Source organism: Podarcis vaucheri (genome assembly GCF_965113315.1).
Source record: "Podarcis vaucheri genome assembly, chromosome: 13".
Taxonomy (NCBI): Eukaryota; Metazoa; Chordata; class Lepidosauria; order Squamata; family Lacertidae; genus Podarcis; species Podarcis vaucheri.
Window position 1 is genome coordinate 43,097,045 of NC_138751.1, and position 17,585 is coordinate 43,114,629.

Consider the following 17,585-nt stretch of genomic DNA (forward strand, 5'->3'; position numbering starts at 1 on the left):
AGAAATGAGCCCTCAAAAACTTAACAGGCAGAAAATATTTTTTTGAAAAAATCCCTAAGCCCCGGGGTCACAATTTCAGCAAAAATCTGACTTTTGGCAATTCACTCAAAAATGGTGCCAACCGGTTGCAAATGCTCCCCTGAAAGGTTTGGCACTCGAAACAGAAGGCTTTTTATCACAGGACAAGAAATCAGCCCTCAACAACTTAACCGGCAGAAAATATTTTTTTGAAAAAATCCCTAAGCCCCGGGGTCACAATTTCAGCAAAAATCTGACTTTTGGCAATTCACTCAAAAATGGTGCCATCCGGTTGCAAATGATCCCCTGAAAGCTTTGGCGATGGAAACAGAAGGCTTTTTATCACAGGACAAGAAATCAGCCCTGAAAAACTTAACCGGCAGAAAATATTTTTTTGAAAAAATCACTAAGCCCCGGGGTCACAATTTCAGCAAAAATCTGACTTTTGGCCGTTCACTCAAAAATGGTGCCAACCGGTTGCAAATGCTCCCCTGAAAGCTTTGGCGATGGAAACAGAAGGCTTTTTATCACAGGACAAGAAATCAGCCCTCAAAAACTTAACCGGCAGAAAATATTTTTTGAAAAAAATCCCTAAGCCCTGGGGTCACAATTTCAGCAAAAATCTGACTTTTGGCAGTTCACTCAAAAATGGTGCCAACCGGTTGCAAATGCTCCCCTGAAAGCTTTGGCGATGGAAACAGAAGGCTTTTTATCACAGGACAAGAAATCAGCCCTCAAAAACTTAACTGGCAGAAAATATTTTTTGAAAAAAATCCCTAAGCCCTGGGGTCACAATTTCAGCAAAAATCTGACTTTTGGCAGTTCACTCAAAAATGGTGCCAACCGGTTGCAAATGCTCCCCTGAAAGCTTTGGCGATGGAAACAGAAGGCTTTTTATCACAGGACAAGAAATCAGCCCTCAAAAACTTAACTGGCAGAAAATATTTTTTTGAAAAAATCCCTAAGCCCCGGGGTCACAATTTCAGCAAAAATCTGACTTTTGGCCATTCACTCAAAAATGGTGCCAACCGGTTGCAAATGCTCCCCTGAAAGCTTTGGCGATGGAAACAGAAGGCTTTTTATCACAGGACAAGAAATCAGCCCTCAAAAACTTAACAGGCAGAAAATATTTTTTTGAAAAAATCCCTAAGCCCCGGGGTCACAATTTCAGCAAAAATCTGACTTTTGGCAATTCACTCAAAAATGGTGCCAACCGGTTGCAAATGCTCCCCTGAAAGGTTTGGCACTCGAAACAGAAGGCTTTTTATCACAGGACAAGAAATCAGCCCTCAACAACTTAACCGGTAGAAAATATTTTTTTGAAAAAATCCCTAAGCCCCGGGGTCACAATTTCAGCAAAAATCTGACTTTTGGCATTTTACTCAAAAATGATGCCAACCAGTTGGAAATGCTCCCCTGAAAGCTTTGGCGATGGAAACAGAAGGCTTTTTATCACAGGACAAGAAATCAGCCCTCAACAACTTAACCGGCAGAAAATATTTTTTTGAAAAAATCCCTAAGCCCCGGGGTCACAATTTCAGCAAAAATCTGACTTTTGGCAATTCACTCAAAAATGGTGCCATCCGGTTGCAGATGCTCTCCTGAAAGGTTTGGCATTCGAAACAGAAGGCTTTTTATCACAGGACAAGAAATCAGCCCTCAACAACTTAACCGGCAGAAAATATTTTTTTGAAAAAATCCCTAAGCCCCGGGGTCACAATTTCAGCAAAAATCTGACTTTTGGCAATTCACTCAAAAATGGTGCCAAAATCTTCAAAATGCTCTCCTGAAAGTTTTTGCACTCAAAAGAGAAGGCTTTTTATCACAGGACAAGAAATCAGCCCTCAATAACTTAACCGGCAGAAAATATTTTTTTGAAAAAATCCCTAAGCCCCGGGGTCACAATTTCAGCAAAAATCTGACTTTTGGCAATTCACTCAAAAATGATGCCAACCAGTTGGAAATGCTCCCCTGAAAGCTTTGGCGATGGAAACAGAAGGCTTTTTATCACAGGACAAGAAATCAGCCCTCAAAAACTTAACCGGCAGAAAATATTTTTTTGAAAAAATCCCTAAGCCCCGGGGTCACAATTTCAGCAAAAATCTGACTTTTGGCCATTCACTCAAAAATGGTGCCAATCGGTTGCAAATGCTCCCCTGAAAGCTTTGGCGATGGAAACAGAAGGCTTTTTATCACAGGACAAGAAATCAGCCCTCAAAAACTTAACAGGCAGAAAATATTTTTTTGAAAAAATCCCTAAGCCCCGGGGTCACAATTTCAGCAAAAATCTGACTTTTGGCAATTCACTCAAAAATGGTGCCAACCGGTTGCAAATGCTCCCCTGAAAGGTTTGGCACTCGAAACAGAAGGCTTTTTATCACAGGACAAGAAATCAGCCCTCAACAACTTAACCGGTAGAAAATATTTTTTTGAAAAAATCCCTAAGCCCCGGGGTCACAATTTCAGCAAAAATCTGACTTTTGGCATTTTACTCAAAAATGATGCCAACCGGTTGCAAATGCTCCCCTGAAAGCTTTGGCGATGGAAACAGAAGGCTTTTTATCACAGGACAAGAAATCAGCCCTCAAAAACTAAACCGGCAGAAAATATTTTTTCGAAAAAATCCCTAAGCCCCGGGGTCACAATTTCAGCAAAAATCTGACTTTGGGCAGTTCACTCAAAAATGGTGCCAACCGGTTGCAAATGCTCCCCTGAAAGCTTTGGCGATGGAAACAGAAGGCTTTTTATCACAGGACAAGAAATCAGCCCTCAACAACTTAACCGGCAGAAAATATTTTTTTGAAAAAATCCCTAAGCCCCGGGGTCACAATTTCAGCAAAAATCTGACTTTTGGCCATTCACTCAAAAATGGTGCCATCCGGTTGCAGATCCTCTCCTGAAAGGTTTGGCATTCGAAACAGAAGGCTTTTTATCACAGGACAAGAAATAAGCCCTCAACAACTTAACCGGCAGAAAATATTTTTTTGAAAAAATCCCTAAGCCCCGGGGTCACAATTTCAGCAAAAATCTGACTTTTGGCAATTCACTCAAAAATGGTGCCAAAAGCTTGAAAATGCTCTCCTGAAAGGTTTGGCACTCGAAACAGAAGGCTTTTTATCACAGGACAAGAAATCAGCCCTCAACAACTTAACCGGCAGAAAATATTTTTTTGAAAAAATCCCTAAGCCCCGGGGTCACAATTTCAGCAAAAATCTGACTTTTGGCCATTCTCTCAAAAATGGTGCCAAAAGCTTGAAAATGCTCTCCTGAAAGGTTTGGCACTCAAAAGAGAAGGCTTTTTATCACAGGAGAAGAAATCAGCCCTCAACAACTTAACCGGCAGAAAATATTTTTTTGAAGAAATCCCTAAGCCCCGGGGTCACAATTTCAGCAAAAATCTGACTTTTGGCAATTCACTCAAAAATGGTGCCATCCGGTTGCAAATGCTCTCCTGAAAGGTTTGGCACTCAAAACAGAAGGCTTTTAATCACAGGACAAGAAATCAGCCCTCAACAACTTAAGCGGCGGAAAAGTTTTTTTGAAAAAATCCCTAAGCCCCGGGGTCACAATTTCAGCAAAAATCTGACTTTTGGCAGTTTACTCAAAAATGATGCCAACCAGTTGGAAATGCTCCCCTGAAAGCTTTGGCGATGGAAACAGAAGGCTTTTTATCACAGGACAAGAAATCAGCCCTCAAAAACTTAACCGGCAGAAAATATTTTTTTGAAAAAATCCCTAAGCCCCGGGGTCACAATTTCAGCAAAAATCTGACTTTTGGCAGTTCACTCCAAAATGGTGCCAAAAGCTTGAAAATGCTCCCCTGAAAGGTTTGGCACTCGAAACAGAAGGCTTTTTATCACAGGACAAGAAATCAGCCCTCAAAAACTTAACAGGCAGAAAATATTTTTTTGAAAAAATCCCTAAGCCCCGGGGTCACAATTTCAGCAAAAATCTGACTTTTGGCAATTCACTCAAAAATGGTGCCAACCGGTTGCAAATGCTCCCCTGAAAGGTTTGGCACTCGAAACAGAAGGCTTTTTATCACAGGACAAGAAATCAGCCCTCAACAACTTAACCGGTAGAAAATATTTTTTTGAAAAAATCCCTAAGCCCCGGGGTCACAATTTCAGCAAAAATCTGACTTTTGGCATTTTACTCAAAAATGATGCTAACCGGTTGCAAATCCTCCCCTGAAAGCTTTGGCGATGGAAACAGAAGGCTTTTTATCACAGGACAAGAAATCAGCCCTCAAAAACTTAACCGGCAGAAAATATTTTTTCGAAAAAATCCCTAAGCCCCGGGGTCACAATTTCAGCAAAAATCTGACTTTTGGCCATTCACTCAAAAATGGTGCCAATCGGTTGCAAATGCTCCCCTGAAAGCTTTGGCGATGGAAACAGAAGGCTTTTTATCACAGGACAAGAAATGAGCCCTCAAAAACTTAACAGGCAGAAAATATTTTTTTGAAAAAATCCCTAAGCCCCGGGGTCACAATTTCAGCAAAAATCTGACTTTTGGCAATTCACTCAAAAATGGTGCCAACCGGTTGCAAATGCTCCCCTGAAAGGTTTGGCACTCGAAACAGAAGGCTTTTTATCACAGGACAAGAAATCAGCCCTCAACAACTTAACCGGCAGAAAATATTTTTTTGAAAAAATCCCTAAGCCCCGGGGTCACAATTTCAGCAAAAATCTGACTTTTGGCAATTCACTCAAAAATGGTGCCATCCGGTTGCAAATGATCCCCTGAAAGCTTTGGCGATGGAAACAGAAGGCTTTTTATCACAGGACAAGAAATCAGCCCTCAAAAACTTAACCGGCAGAAAATATTTTTTTGAAAAAATCACTAAGCCCCGGGGTCACAATTTCAGCAAAAATCTGACTTTTGGCCGTTCACTCAAAAATGGTGCCAACCGGTTGCAAATGCTCCCCTGAAAGCTTTGGCGATGGAAACAGAAGGCTTTTTATCACAGGACAAGAAATCAGCCCTCAAAAACTTAACCGGCAGAAAATATTTTTTTGAAAAAATCCCTAAGCCCTGGGGTCACAATTTCAGCAAAAATCTGACTTTTGGCAGTTCACTCAAAAATGGTGCCAACCGGTTGCAAATGCTCCCCTGAAAGCTTTGGCGATGGAAACAGAAGGCTTTTTATCACAGGACAAGAAATCAGCCCTCAAAAACTTAACTGGCAGAAAATATTTTTTTGAAAAAATCCCTAAGCCCCGGGGTCACAATTTCAGCAAAAATCTGACTTTTGGCCATTCACTCAAAAATGGTGCCAACCGGTTGCAAATGCTCCCCTGAAAGCTTTGGCGATGGAAACAGAAGGCTTTTTATCACAGGACAAGAAATCAGCCCTCAAAAACTTAACAGGCAGAAAATATTTTTTTGAAAAAATCCCTAAGCCCCGGGGTCACAATTTCAGCAAAAATCTGACTTTTGGCAATTCACTCAAAAATGGTGCCAACCGGTTGCAAATGCTCCCCTGAAAGGTTTGGCACTCGAAACAGAAGGCTTTTTATCACAGGACAAGAAATCAGCCCTCAACAACTTAACCGGTAGAAAATATTTTTTTGAAAAAATCCCTAAGCCCCGGGGTCACAATTTCAGCAAAAATCTGACTTTTGGCATTTTACTCAAAAATGATGCCAACCAGTTGGAAATGCTCCCCTGAAAGCTTTGGCGATGGAAACAGAAGGCTTTTTATCACAGGACAAGAAATCAGCCCTCAACAACTTAACCGGCAGAAAATATTTTTTTGAAAAAATCCCTAAGCCCCGGGGTCACAATTTCAGCAAAAATCTGACTTTTGGCAATTCACTCAAAAATGGTGCCATCCGGTTGCAGATGCTCTCCTGAAAGGTTTGGCATTCGAAACAGAAGGCTTTTTATCACAGGACAAGAAATCAGCCCTCAACAACTTAACCGGCAGAAAATATTTTTTTGAAAAAATCCCTAAGCCCCGGGGTCACAATTTCAGCAAAAATCTGACTTTTGGCAATTCACTCAAAAATGGTGCCAAAATCTTCAAAATGCTCTCCTGAAAGTTTTGGCACTCAAAAGAGAAGGCTTTTTATCACAGGACAAGAAATCAGCCCTCAATAACTTAACCGGCAGAAAATATTTTTTTTGAAAAAATCCCTAAGCCCCGGGGTCACAATTTCAGCAAAAATCTGACTTTTGGCAATTCACTCAAAAATGATGCCAACCAGTTGGAAATGCTCCCCTGAAAGCTTTGGCGATGGAAACAGAAGGCTTTTTATCACAGGACAAGAAATCAGCCCTCAAAAACTTAACCGGCAGAAAATATTTTTTTGAAAAAATCCCTAAGCCCCGGGGTCACAATTTCAGCAAAAATCTGACTTTTGGCCATTCACTCAAAAATGGTGCCAATCGGTTGCAAATGCTCCCCTGAAAGCTTTGGCGATGGAAACAGAAGGCTTTTTATCACAGGACAAGAAATCAGCCCTCAAAAACTTAACAGGCAGAAAATATTTTTTTGAAAAAATCCCTAAGCCCCGGGGTCACAATTTCAGCAAAAATCTGACTTTTGGCAATTCACTCAAAAATGGTGCCAACCGGTTGCAAATGCTCCCCTGAAAGGTTTGGCACTCGAAACAGAAGGCTTTTTATCACAGGACAAGAAATCAGCCCTCAACAACTTAACCGGTAGAAAATATTTTTTTGAAAAAATCCCTAAGCCCCGGGGTCACAATTTCAGCAAAAATCTGACTTTTGGCATTTTACTCAAAAATGATGCCAACCGGTTGCAAATGCTCCCCTGAAAGCTTTGGCGATGGAAACAGAAGGCTTTTTATCACAGGACAAGAAATCAGCCCTCAAAAACTAAACCGGCAGAAAATATTTTTTCGAAAAAATCCCTAAGCCCCGGGGTCACAATTTCAGCAAAAATCTGACTTTGGGCAGTTCACTCAAAAATGGTGCCAACCGGTTGCAAATGCTCCCCTGAAAGCTTTGGCGATGGAAACAGAAGGCTTTTTATCACAGGACAAGAAATCAGCCCTCAACAACTTAACCGGCAGAAAATATTTTTTTGAAAAAATCCCTAAGCCCCGGGGTCACAATTTCAGCAAAAATCTGACTTTTGGCCATTCACTCAAAAATGGTGCCATCCGGTTGCAGATCCTCTCCTGAAAGGTTTGGCATTCGAAACAGAAGGCTTTTTATCACAGGACAAGAAATAAGCCCTCAACAACTTAACCGGCAGAAAATATTTTTTTGAAAAAATCCCTAAGCCCCGGGGTCACAATTTCAGCAAAAATCTGACTTTTGGCAATTCACTCAAAAATGGTGCCATCCGGTTGCAGATGCTCTCCTGAAAGGTTTGGCACTCAAAACAGAAGGCTTTTTATCACAGGACAAGAAATCAGCCCTCAACAACTTAAGCGGTGGAAAAGTTTTTTTGAAAAAATCCCTAAGCCCCGGGGTCACAATTTCAGCAAAAATCTGACTTTTGGCAGTTTACTCAAAAATGATGCCATCCAGTTGGAAATGCTCCCCTGAAAGCTTTGGCGATGGAAACAGAAGGCTTTTTATCACAGGACAAGAAATCAGCCCTCAACAACTTAACCGGCAGAAAATATTTTTTTGAAAAAATCCCTAAGCCCCGGGGTCACAATTTCAGCAAAAATCTGACTTTTGGCAATTCACTCAAAAATGGTGCCAAAAGCTTGAAAATGCTCTCCTGAAAGGTTTGGCACTCGAAACAGAAGGCTTTTTATCACAGGACAAGAAATCAGCCCTCAACAACTTAACCGGCAGAAAATATTTTTTTGAAAAAATCCCTAAGCCCCGGGGTCACAATTTCAGCAAAAATCTGACTTTTGGCCATTCTCTCAAAAATGGTGCCAAAAGCTTGAAAATGCTCTCCTGAAAGGTTTGGCACTCAAAAGAGAAGGCTTTTTATCACAGGAGAAGAAATCAGCCCTCAACAACTTAACCGGCAGAAAATATTTTTTTGAAGAAATCCCTAAGCCCCGGGGTCACAATTTCAGCAAAAATCTGACTTTTGGCAATTCACTCAAAAATGGTGCCATCCGGTTGCAAATGCTCTCCTGAAAGGTTTGGCACTCAAAACAGAAGGCTTTTAATCACAGGACAAGAAATCAGCCCTCAACAACTTAAGCGGCGGAAAAGTTTTTTTGAAAAAATCCCTAAGCCCCGGGGTCACAATTTCAGCAAAAATCTGACTTTTGGCAGTTTACTCAAAAATGATGCCAACCAGTTGGAAATGCTCCCCTGAAAGCTTTGGCGATGGAAACAGAAGGCTTTTTATCACAGGACAAGAAATCAGCCCTCAAAAACTTAACCGGCAGAAAATATTTTTTTGAAAAAATCCCTAAGCCTCGGGGTCACAATTTCAGCAAAAATCTGACTTTTGGCAGTTCACTCCAAAATGGTGCCAAAAGCTTGAAAATGCTCCCCTGAAAGGTTTGGCACTCGAAACAGAAGGCTTTTTATCACAGGACAAGAAATAAGCCCTCAACAACTTAACCGGCAGAAAATATTTTTTTGAAAAAATCCCTAAGCCCCGGGGTCACAATTTCAGCAAAAATCTGACTTTTGGCAATTCACTCAAAAATGGTGCCATCCGGTTGCAGATGCTCTCCTGAAAGGTTTGGCACTCAAAACAGAAGGCTTTTTATCACAGGACAAGAAATCAGCCCTCAACAACTTAAGCGGTGGAAAAGTTTTTTTGAAAAAATCCCTAAGCCCCGGGGTCACAATTTCAGCAAAAATCTGACTTTTGGCAATTCACTCAAAAATGGTGCCAAAAGCTTGAAAATGCTCTCCTGAAAGGTTTGGCACTCGAAACAGAAGGCTTTTTATCACAGGACAAGAAATCAGCCCTCAACAACTTAACCGGCAGAAAATATTTTTTTGAAAAAATCCCTAAGCCCCGGGGTCACAATTTCAGCAAAAATCTGACTTTTGGCCATTCTCTCAAAAATGGTGCCAAAAGCTTGAAAATGCTCTCCTGAAAGGTTTGGCACTCAAAAGAGAAGGCTTTTTATCACAGGAGAAGAAATCAGCCCTCAACAACTTAACCGGCAGAAAATATTTTTTTGAAGAAATCCCTAAGCCCCGGGGTCACAATTTCAGCAAAAATCTGACTTTTGGCAATTCACTCAAAAATGGTGCCATCCGGTTGCAAATGCTCTCCTGAAAGGTTTGGCACTCAAAACAGAAGGCTTTTAATCACAGGACAAGAAATCAGCCCTCAACAACTTAAGCGGCGGAAAAGTTTTTTTGAAAAAATCCCTAAGCCCCGGGGTCACAATTTCAGCAAAAATCTGACTTTTGGCAGTTTACTCAAAAATGATGCCAACCAGTTGGAAATGCTCCCCTGAAAGCTTTGGCGATGGAAACAGAAGGCTTTTTATCACAGGACAAGAAATCAGCCCTCAAAAACTTAACCGGCAGAAAATATTTTTTTGAAAAAATCCCTAAGCCCCGGGGTCACAATTTCAGCAAAAATCTGACTTTTGGCCATTCACTCAAAAATGGTGCCAATCGGTTGCAAATGCTCCCCTGAAAGCTTTGGCGATGGAAACAGAAGGCTTTTTATCACAGGACAAGAAATCAGCCCTCAAAAACTTAACCGGCAGAAAATATTTTTTTGAAAAAATCCCTAAGCCCCGGGGTCACAATTTCAGCAAAAATCTGACTTTGGGCAGTTCACTCAAAAATGGTGCCAACCGGTTGCAAATGCTCCCCTGAAAGCTTTGGCGATGGAAACAGAAGGCTTTTTATCACAGGACAAGAAATCAGCCCTCAACAACTTAACCGGCAGAAAATATTTTTTTGAAAAAATCCCTAAGCCCCGGGGTCACAATTTCAGCAAAAATCTGACTTTTGGCCATTCACTCAAAAATGGTGCCATCCGGTTGCAGATCCTCTCCTGAAAGGTTTGGCATTCGAAACAGAAGGCTTTTTATCACAGGACAAGAAATGAGCCCTCCACAACTTAACCGGCAGAAAATATTTTTTTGAAAAAATCCCTAAGCCCCGGGGTCACAATTTCAGCAAAAATCTGACATTTGGCAATTCACTCAAAAATGGTGCCATCCGGTTGCAGATGCTCTCCTGAAAGGTTTGGCACTCAAAACAGAAGGCTTTTTATCACAGGACAAGAAATCAGCCCTCAACAACTTAAGCGGCGGAAAAGTTTTTTTGAAAAAATCCCTAAGCCCCGGGGTCACAATTTCAGCAAAAATCTGACTTTTGGCAGTTTACTCAAAAATGATGCCATCCAGTTGGAAATGCTCCCCTGAAAGCTTTGGCGATGGAAACAGAAGGCTTTTTATCACAGGACAAGAAATCAGCCCTCAACAACTTAACCGGCAGAAAACATTTTTTTGAAAAAATCCCTAAGCCCCGGGGTCACAATTTCAGCAAAAATCTGACTTTTGGCCATTCACTCAAAAATGGTGCCAAAATCTTGAAAATGCTCCCCTGAAAGCTTTGGCGATGGAAACAGAAGGCTTTTTATCACAGGACAAGAAATCAGCCCTCAACAACTTAACCGGCAGAAAATATTTTTTTGAAAAAATCCCTAAGCCCCGGGGTCACAATTTCAGCAAAAATCTGACTTTTGGCAATTCACTCAAAAATGGTGCCAACCGGTTGCAAATGCTCCCCTGAAAGGTTTGGCACTCGAAACAGAAGGCTTTTTATCACAGGACAAGAAATCAGCCCTCAACAACTTAACCGGTAGAAAATATTTTTTTGAAAAAATCCCTAAGACCCGGGGTCACAATTTCAGCAAAAATCTGACTTTTGGCATTTTACTCAAAAATGATGCCAACCGGTTGCAAATGCTCCCCTGAAAGCTTTGGCGATGGAAACAGAAGGCTTTTTATCACAGGACAAGAAATCAGCCCTCAAAAACTTAACCGGCAGAAGATATTTTTTCGAAAAAATCCCTAAGCCCCGGGGTCACAATTTCAGCAAAAATCTGACTTTGGGCAGTTCACTCAAAAATGGTGCCAACCGGTTGCAAATGCTCCCCTGAAAGCTTTGGCGATGGAAACAGAAGGCTTTTTATCACAGGACAAGAAATCAGCCCTCAACAACTTAACCGGCAGAAAATATTTTTTTGAAAAAATCCCTAAGCCCCGGGGTCACAATTTCAGCAAAAATCTGACTTTTGGCCATTCACTCAAAAATGGTGCCATCCGGTTGCAGATCCTCTCCTGAAAGGTTTGGCATTCGAAACAGAAGGCTTTTTATCACAGGACAAGAAATAAGCCCTCCACAACTTAACCGGCAGAAAATATTTTTTTGAAAAAATCCCTAAGCCCCGGGGTCACAATTTCAGCAAAAATCTGACTTTTGGCCATTCACTCAAAAATGGTGCCATCCGGTTGCAGATGCTCTCCTGAAAGGTTTGGCACTCAAAACAGAAGGCTTTTTATCACAGGACAAGAAATCAGCCCTCAACAACTTAAGCGGCGGAAAAGTTTTTTTGAAAAAATCCCTAAGCCCCGGGGTCACAATTTCAGCAAAAATCTGAATTTTGGCAGTTTACTCAAAAATGATGCCATCCAGTTGGAAATGCTCCCCTGAAAGCTTTGGCGATGGAAACAGAAGGCTTTTTATCACAGGACAAGAAATCAGCCCTCAACAACTTAACCGGCAGAAAATATTTTTTTGAAAAAATCCCTAAGCCCCGGGGTCACAATTTCAGCAAAAATCTGACTTTTGGCAATTCACTCAAAAATGGTGCCAAAAGCTTGAAAATGCTCTCCTGAAAGGTTTGGCACTCGAAACAGAAGGCTTTTTATCACAGGACAAGAAATCAGCCCTCAACAACTTAACCGGCAGAAAATATTTTTTTGAAAAAATCCCTAAGCCCCGGGGTCACAATTTCAGCAAAAATCCGACTTTTGGCAATTCACTCAAAAATGGTGCCATCCGGTTGCAAATGCTCTCCTGAAAGGTTTGTCACTCAAAACAGAAGGCTTTTTATCACAGGACAAGAAATCAGCCCTCAAAAACTTAACCGGCAGAAAATATTTTTTTGAAAAAATCCCTAAGCCCCGGGGTCACAATTTCAGCAAAAATCTGACTTTTGGCCATTCTCTCAAAAATGGTGCCAAAAGCTTGAAAATGCTCTCCTGAAAGGTTTGGCACTCGAAACAGAAGGCTTTTTATCACAGGACAAGAAATCAGCCCTCAACAACTTAACCGGCAGAAAACATTTTTTTGAAAAAATCCCTAAGCCCCGGGGTCACAATTTCAGCAAAAATCTGACTTTTGGCAATTCACTCAAAAATGGTGCCATCCGGTTGCAAATGCTCTCCTGAAAGCTTTGGCGATGGAAACAGAAGGCTTTTTATCACAGGACAAGAAATCAGCCCTCAACAACTTAACTGGCAGAAAATATTTTTTTGAAAAAATCCCTAAGCCCCGGGGTCACAATTTCAGCAAAAATCTGACTTTGGGCAGTTCACTCAAAAATGGTGCCATCCGGTTGCAAATGCTCTCCTGAAAGGTTTGTCACTCGAAACAGAAGGCTTTTTATCACAGGACAAGAAATCAGCCCTCAACAACTTAACCGGCAGAAAATATTTTTTTGAAAAAATCCCTAAGCCCCGGGGTCACAATTTCAGCAAAAATCTGAATTTTGGGAATTCAATCAAAAATGGTGCCAAAATCTTGAAAATGCTCTCCTGAAAGGTTTGGCACTCGAAACAGAAGGCTTTTTATCACAGGACAAGAAATCAGCCCTCAACAACTTAACCGGCAGAAAATATTTTTTTGAAAAAATCCCTAAGCCCCGGGGTCACAATTTCAGGAAAAATCTGACTTTTGGCAATTCACTCAAAAATGGTGCCAAAAGCTTGAAAATGCTCTCCTGAAAGGTTTGGCACTTGAAACAGAAGGCTTTTTATCACAGGACAAGAAATCAGCCCTCAAAAACTTAACCGGCAGAAAATATTTTTTTGAAAAAATCCCTAAGCCCCGGGGTCACAATTTCAGCAAAAATCCGACTTTTGGCAATTCACTCAAAAATGGTGCCATCCGGTTGCAAATGCTTTCCTGAAAGGTTTGTCACTCAAAACAGAAGGCTTTTTATCACAGGACAAGAAATCAGCCCTCAAAAACTTAACCGACAGAAAATATTTTTTTGAAAAAATCGCGAAGCCCCGGGGTCACAATTTCAGCAAAAATCTGACTTTTGGCCATTCTCTCAAAAATGGTGCCAAAAGCTTGAAAATGCTCTCCTGAAAGGTTTGGCACTCGAAATAGAAGGCTTTTTATCACAGGACAAGAAATCAGCCCTCAACAACTTAACCGGCAGAAAACATTTTTTTGAAAAAATCCCTAAGCCCCGGGGTCACAATTTCAGCAAAAATCTGACTTTTGGCAATTCACTCAAAAATGGTGCCATCCGGTTGCAAATGCTCTCCTGAAAGCTTTGGCGATGGAAACAGAAGGCTTTTTATCACAGGACAAGAAATCAGCCCTCAACAACTTAACCAGCAGAAAATATTTTTTTGAAAAAATCCCTAAGCCCCGGGGTCACAATTTCAGCAAAAATCTGACTTTTGGCAATTCACTCAAAAATGGTGCCCAAGGCTTGAAAATGCTCTCCTGAAAGGTTTGGCACTCGAAACAGAAGGCTTTTTATCACAGGACAAGAAATCAGCCCTCAACAACTTAACCGGCAGAAAATATTTTTTTGAAAAAATCCCTAAGCCCCGGGGTCACAATTTCAGCAAAAATCTGACTTTTGGCAATTCACTGAAAAATGGTGCCCAAAGCTTGAAAATGCTCCCCTGAAAGGTTTGGCACTCGAAACAGAAGGCTTTTTATCACAGGACAAGAAATCAGCCCTCAACAACTTAACCGGTAGAAAACATTTTTTTGAAAAAATCCTTAAGCCCCGGGGTCACAATTTCAGCAAAAATCTGACTTTTGGCAATTCACTCAAAAATGGTGCCAACCGGTTGCAGATGCTCTCCTGAAAGGTTTGGCACTCAAAACAGAAGGCTTTTTATTACAGGACAAGAAATCAGCCCTCAACAACTTAAGCGGCGGAAAAGTTTTTTTGAAAAAATCCCTAAGCCCCGGGGTCACAATTTCAGCAAAAATCTGACTTTTGGCAATTCACTCAAAAATGGTGCCCAAAGCTTGAAAATGCTCTCCTGAAAGGTTTGGCACTCGAAACAGAAGGCTTTTTATCACAGGACAAGAAATCAGCCCTCAACAACTTAACCGGCAGAAAATATTTTTTTGAAAAAATCCCTAAGCCCCGGGGTCACAATTTCAGCAAAAATCTGACTTTTGGGAATTCACTCAAAAATGGTGCCCAAAGCTTGAAAATGCTCCCCTGAAAGGTTTGGCACTCGAAACAGAAGGCTTTTTATCACAGGACAAGAAATCAGCCCTCAACAACTTAACCGGCAGAAAATATTTTCTTGAAAAAATCCCTAAGCCCCGGGGTCACAATTTCAGCAAAAATCTGACTTTTGGCAGTTCACTCAAAAATGGTGCCCAAAGCTTGAAAATGCTCTCCTGAAAGGTTTGGCACTCGAATTAGAAGGCTTTTTATCACAGGACAAGAAATCAGCCCTCAAAAACTTAACCGGCAGAAAATATTTTTTCGAAAAAATCCCTAAGCCCCGGGGTCACAATTTCAGCAAAAATCTGACTTTGGGCAGTTCACTCAAAAATGGTGCCAACCGGTTGCAAATGCTACCCTGAAAGCTTTGGCGATGGAAACAGAAGGCTTTTTATCACAGGACAAGAAATCAGCCCTCAACAACTTAACCGGCAGAAAATATTTTTTTGAAAAAATCCCTAAGCCCCGGGGTCACAATTTCAGCAAAAATCTGACTTTTGGCCATTCACTCAAAAATGGTGCCATCCGGTTGCAGATCCTCTCCTGAAAGGTTTGGCATTCGAAACAGAAGGCTTTTTATCACAGGACAAGAAATAAGCCCTCCACAACTTAACCGGCAGAAAATATTTTTTTGAAAAAATCCCTAAGCCCCGGGGTCACAATTTCAGCAAAAATCTGACTTTTGGCAATTCACTCAAAAATGGTGCCATCCGGTTGCAGATGCTCTCCTGAAAGGTTTGGCACTCAAAACAGAAGGCTTTTTATCACAGGACAAGAAATCAGCCCTCAACAACTTAAGCGGCGGAAAAGTTTTTTTGAAAAAATCCCTAAGCCCCGGGGTCACAATTTCAGCAAAAATCTGACTTTTGGCAGTTTACTCAAAAATGATGCCATCCAGTTGGAAATGCTCCCCTGAAAGCTTTGGCGATGGAAACAGAAGGCTTTTTATCACAGGACAAGAAATCAGCCCTCAACAACTTAACCGGCAGAAAATATTTTTTTGAAAAAATCCCTAAGCCCCGGGGTCACAATTTCAGCAAAAATCTGACTTTTGGCCATTCACTCAAAAATGGTGCCATCCGGTTGCAGATCCTCTCCTGAAAGGTTTGGCATTCGAAACAGAAGGCTTTTTATCACAGGACAAGAAATAAGCCCTCCACAACTTAACCGGCAGAAAATATTTTTTTGAAAAAATCCCCAAGCCCCGGGGTCACAATTTCAGCAAAAATCTGACTTTTGGCAATTCACTCAAAAATGGTGCCATCCGGTTGCAGATGCTCTCCTGAAAGGTTTGGCACTCAAAACAGAAGGCTTTTTATCACAGGACAAGAAATCAGCCCTCAACAACTTAAGCGGCGGAAAAGTTTTTTTGAAAAAATCCCTAAGCCCCGGGGTCACAATTTCAGCAAAAATCTGACTTTTGGCAGTTTACTCAAAAATGATGCCATCCAGTTGGAAATGCTCCCCTGAAAGCTTTGGCGATGGAAACAGAAGGCTTTTTATCACAGGACAAGAAATCAGCCCTCAACAACTTAACCGGCAGAAAATATTTTTTTGAAAAAATCCCTAAGCCCCGGGGTCACAATTTCAGCAAAAATCTGACTTTTGGCAATTCACTCAAAAATGGTGCCAAAAGCTTGAAAATGCTCTCCTGAAAGGTTTGGCACTCGAAACAGAAGGCTTTTTATCACAGGACAAGAAATCAGCCCTCAACAACTTAACCGGCAGAAAATATTTTTTTGAAAAAATCCCTAAGCCCCGGGGTCACAATTTCAGCAAAAATCCGACTTTTGGCAATTCACTCAAAAATGGTGCCATCCGGTTGCAAATGCTTTCCTGAAAGGTTTGTCACTCAAAACAGAAGGCTTTTTATCACAGGACAAGAAATCAGCCCTCAAAAACTTAACCGACAGAAAATATTTTTTTGAAAAAATCGCGAAGCCCCGGGGTCACAATTTCAGCAAAAATCTGACTTTTGGCCATTCTCTCAAAAATGGTGCCAAAAGCTTGAAAATGCTCTCCTGAAAGGTTTGGCACTCGAAATAGAAGGCTTTTTATCACAGGACAAGAAATCAGCCCTCAACAACTTAACCGGCAGAAAACATTTTTTTGAAAAAATCCCTAAGCCCCGGGGTCACAATTTCAGCAAAAATCTGACTTTTGGCAATTCACTCAAAAATGGTGCCATCCGGTTGCAAATGCTCTCCTGAAAGCTTTGGCGATGGAAACAGAAGGCTTTTTATCACAGGACAAGAAATCAGCCCTCAACAACTTAACCAGCAGAAAATATTTTTTTGAAAAAATCCCTAAGCCCCGGGGTCACAATTTCAGCAAAAATCTGACTTTTGGCAATTCACTCAAAAATGGTGCCCAAGGCTTGAAAATGCTCTCCTGAAAGGTTTGGCACTCGAAACAGAAGGCTTTTTATCACAGGACAAGAAATCAGCCCTCAACAACTTAACCGGCAGAAAATATTTTTTTGAAAAAATCCCTAAGCCCCGGGGTCACAATTTCAGCAAAAATCTGACTTTTGGCAATTCACTGAAAAATGGTGCCCAAAGCTTGAAAATGCTCCCCTGAAAGGTTTGGCACTCGAAACAGAAGGCTTTTTATCACAGGACAAGAAATCAGCCCTCAACAACTTAACCGGTAGAAAACATTTTTTTGAAAAAATCCTTAAGCCCCGGGGTCACAATTTCAGCAAAAATCTGACTTTTGGCAATTCACTCAAAAATGGTGCCAACCGGTTGCAGATGCTCTCCTGAAAGGTTTGGCACTCAAAACAGAAGGCTTTTTATTACAGGACAAGAAATCAGCCCTCAACAACTTAAGCGGCGGAAAAGTTTTTTTGAAAAAATCCCTAAGCCCCGGGGTCACAATTTCAGCAAAAATCTGACTTTTGGCAATTCACTCAAAAATGGTGCCCAAAGCTTGAAAATGCTCTCCTGAAAGGTTTGGCACTCGAAACAGAAGGCTTTTTATCACAGGACAAGAAATCAGCCCTCAACAACTTAACCGGCAGAAAATATTTTTTTGAAAAAATCCCTAAGCCCCGGGGTCACAATTTCAGCAAAAATCTGACTTTTGGGAATTCACTCAAAAATGGTGCCCAAAGCTTGAAAATGCTCCCCTGAAAGGTTTGGCACTCGAAACAGAAGGCTTTTTATCACAGGACAAGAAATCAGCCCTCAACAAC